The 4,328-nt window shown below is 35.7% G+C and overlaps 1 pseudogene; it reads left to right on the plus strand.

Moving 5' to 3' along the window:
* Positions 1 to 1,959: 1,959 nt before the first annotated feature.
* Positions 1,960 to 2,797, plus strand: LOC110335966 (annotated as a pseudogene).
* Positions 2,798 to 4,328: the final 1,531 nt, after the last annotated feature.

Consider the following 4,328-nt stretch of genomic DNA (forward strand, 5'->3'; position numbering starts at 1 on the left):
ACTTAACCAGCAATCTCCAAAAAGGTAACTGTTAATCACGACAGACACTCTCTAAGGCTGAGCATGAGCATCAAGTTCTCCCAGATAAATCTGACAAGATTGACTTCACTAAAGAGAGTCTGGGAATTAAAGTCTCCAATGCAGATCCAGAAGGGCGTGACCATGTGTGCTTAGTATCTAAGAATTAGGTCAACTGGCCACAGTATTTATATGCCACATATACTTCTAAAACAAAACTATTTTACTTTCTTTTATGCTTTAACAATGTACAGGTAACATTCTCCATTATATTTATCAGATATATACTACATTTTGTACCTCTCAGACTTTTTAAAAATCAAAGAAAAAGGTTTTTACTTCCCCCAGATTTAACACAAAATGTATAAAGTATAAAACCTATGAATATGTATATTTTAACTAGTAACAGTTACTGTTAAACAATTTAACCATAACCTTTTGGTGTCCTTTTCTCTTTGCATATAAGTGCATAGACATTCATCTCGTCAAGAAATGCCGATAAGATCTGTAGAAGGTTACCTGAAGGATATACTAATTTCCTATTGACAGCGAAAGCCAGCATGCATGGTTACTGAGTCATATCCCACATTAGTTTGTATTTACTGAAAACTGTAATATTCATGACTAAAACAAAGAATCTGAGAAGCTGTAGTAGATGGTCGATGTTCTGAAATACTTTAGTTCCTCCTGATACAATTGATTTCTACCCAGTTTACAGTAGACTGTCCTAGTTCCAATGGCTTTTAGATAAGCACAGCACAGCACAGGTAACAGAGCTGAGCTACAGAATAGTCACCATTTATTTTTTATTTCTTTGTTTTGTTTTTTGAAACCAAAAGTTGTTTCTCTGTAGCCAAAGTTGGTCCCAAACTTGCTGCAATCCCTCTAACATAGCTTCACTTATCTTTGGATTCCATTTAAAGTGGGTGCCTTTAGACTTTGACTACTAGTTTATATATTAACTTTTATTCTTAAAATTAAAGAATTGCAGAACAACAGGATGAGGGAGAGACTGTGCAGTCTCATGTATTTTCTTTATCAGTTAAAGGTAATGACATGCATTTTTTTTATCATGTTGAACATCAAACATAATGTGTCCCACTAATATTACTATAAGGGAAATTACTATTAAAGATTTATTTTAATATTCTCCAGTACTTACCAGTGAATATGTCCCCTGCTATAAAAGAGGCATCTTGGTCGTATTTAACATTGAGACGAATGGGCTTTTCAGGGTCTGGAAGAATTATTAACTTAATTGTAGGCCCTTCTATAGTACTCTTATTATAGACACCTTTAACCTGCACAGTGTGTTCTCCCCTAACAAAATAGAAAAAAGGTTCAAATTATATTGGTTATAACTAAAGCTCAACATTTTTAGAGAATAATTTTATTCCTACTCTGAAATAAAATTCTTGTTTAACACTAAATTGAAACACAGTTATTATAATTTTTTAAAATGTAGGCTTTTGGAGTTTGTTTTTTAAAGATTTATTTTATTTATTACATGTAAGTACACTGTAGCTGTCTTCAGACACACCAGAAGAGGGTATCCTATCTCATTACAGATGGCTGTAAGCCACATATGATTGCTGGGATGTGAACTCAGGACCTCCGGAAAAGCAGTCAGTGCTCTTAATCACTGAGCCATCTCTCCAGCCCCAGTTATTATAATCTTAAGTTCAGAAATTAATAAGAAAAATCAATCTATATAATATCAATACTGTAAAACTTACCTTGGAGCAAAAACAGTGAACACCCCCAAATTAGCTCTGCCCTTATCATCTGTTTTATGCTGCTGGTTTGAAGGTACTAGCTACAAACAAAACATAATAAAAAGGCTGATTAGAAAATTCTAGAAATCAAGTTGTTGTCTAGTACCATGCTTCTAAGATGTTCTTATTTTAAGTTATATGTGCAGGTAACTATAAAAATAAAAATTTCGAGCGCGGTTACAGCTTCTCGCTGACTACATTCAGCCCATCTGGTAAACTTGTCCAGATTGAATATGCTTTGGCTGCTGTAGCTGGAGGGGCCCCTTCAGTGGGAATTAAAGCTGCAAATGGTGTAGTATTAGCAACTGAGAAGAAGCAGAAATCCATCCTGTATGATGAAAGGAGCGTACATAAGGTGGAGCCCATAACCAAACACATCGGTTTGGTGTATAGTGGCATGGGCCCCGATTACAGAGTACTTGTACACCGAGCTCGGAAACTTGCTCAGCAATACTACCTTGTTTACCAAGAGCCCATTCCCACAGCCCAGCTGGTACAGAGAGTAGCATCTGTGATGCAAGAGTATACGCAGTCAGGTGGTATTCGTCCATTTGGTGTTTCTTTACTTATTTGTGGGTGGAATGAGGGACGACCATATTTATTTCAGTCAGATCCATCTGGAGCTTACTTTGCCTGGAAGGCTACAGCAATGGGAAAGAACTATGTGAACGGGAAAACTTTCCTTGAGAAAAGATATAATGAAGACCTAGAACTGGAAGATGCCATCCACATAGCCATCTTAACCCTAAAGGAAAGCTTTGAAGGGCAAATGACAGAAGATAACATAGAAGTTGGGATCTGCAATGAGGCTGGCTTTAGGAGGCTCACGCCAACTGAAGTCAGGGATTACTTGGCTGCTATAGCGTAATGAAGACGTGCTGGAACAATCAAGATCTCACACACTCTACTTTTTCATGTTTAAAGTATGTTTTGTTTGTGCAGACTTATTTCTACATGGTTTAGTGGATTCACATTTTAAAAATAATCATAATAAACTGTTAAAACCAAAAAAAAAAAATTTCAAATCTAAAATTAGCTGAAAAAATATGTAATTACATGCTCTAAAACTCATTCAAAAAGTTATCAAGTTGCAGAATTCTATATTGTATTGATATCAGGTGAATGTCAAACAAAGTCTGTTTATAATTGGAAAGCCCAGGAGAAATAATTATATACACGTATATTCTTAAGTGTGGGTATTACAGACTGTCTCTATTCTTTCTTTTTACCTTTCTTGTCCTATACTCAGACATGTGTGTTTTGGTTTTTAAGATTCAAGTGTGCTTCCTAAATTTCTACTATAACACTAACTGTCACAGTGATAGCATATGTTTAAAGTGATTGCTAGTGACCACTTTTCGCTGTAATGATTAAGAGTTGTAAGTTTAACAGATGCCTCTCTAGAATCTGGAACCATAGCCATGTTCTAAACATGGAAATAATCACGAGTTTTCTTAGAAACAAATGTTCATAATTATTCAAAAGAGAGTTTATAAGCCACAGTAGCAGAAGACCAGACTCCTAAATTCTAGTTCTCAACTCTACTTAAGAGAACACAAAGACAGTTTGCAGAGGTGAAGGCCGACAAGAAGCACAGTGTGATTAGGAAGGGAAAGAGGAATAACTGGAGAACCTGTCCTCTAACATAAATAATTTACCTCTGGACCAAGTATCACTCAGTAATCTTGATCCCAATCAGAGATGTTTGGATCACATTTCTTTAATAGTTCTAAAAAGTCCCGATTTTCATGACTTTACTAGGGACACAGACCATGAATATCATGTAAAAATTGTTGGTACTTTTAAGGTACCACACCAACTTTTGAAATTAACTTGTGAGATCCTGGGAAATGTGGGTTGGGATTCTGTCTGAACTAATTAAAGTCTGTCGATTTTGTACAATATCAACTATTTTATTACATTTATAAAACATCTATGGAATGACAATCTAGACTATCTGAGCATAAGCTCAGGAACATTCTTGGAACTGGCAACAAGTTAGTTACCAATTCCCTTCAACCAACTGAATTGTTTAAAAAAAGAAAAAACATATATATTTACAAGGACTTTCTCTTTTTAACCTTATCTTCTCAAGGTTAACCTTGAGAAAAAGGCCTCCAACTTACACAAAGTACCCAAAGTCTACTAGATGCTGAACAGCTAGTTCTCCCAATAGACATGCAAATAATTGATTCCTAAACTATGTGTGTCCCGTACCTTACAAGACTATGCTTATAACTGCTCCAGTGACAAAGAATGAAGGGCACAGAACCATTACATTACCCCAGGATCGAGTTGAGCCCAGGTTTCTACCCACCCATACGCTGGCGGCGGCTCTTTGTAAGAGGGAAAGGAACCATCGTAACTGCAGTGATGGAGCCTTGCTATACTGGTTAGAAGCTACAAAATGCACTTTATCAAATGCAAAGGCTCTGTGATTTATATTAAGCAATAATAAAGGTTATATAGGATTACTTTTTTTTTTAAAGATTTATTTATTTATTATATGTAAGTACACTGTAGCTGTCTTCAGAC

This window comes from Mus pahari, chromosome 18 (assembly GCF_900095145.1).
Source record: "Mus pahari chromosome 18, PAHARI_EIJ_v1.1, whole genome shotgun sequence".
NCBI lineage: Eukaryota > Metazoa > Chordata > Mammalia > Rodentia > Muridae > Mus > Mus pahari.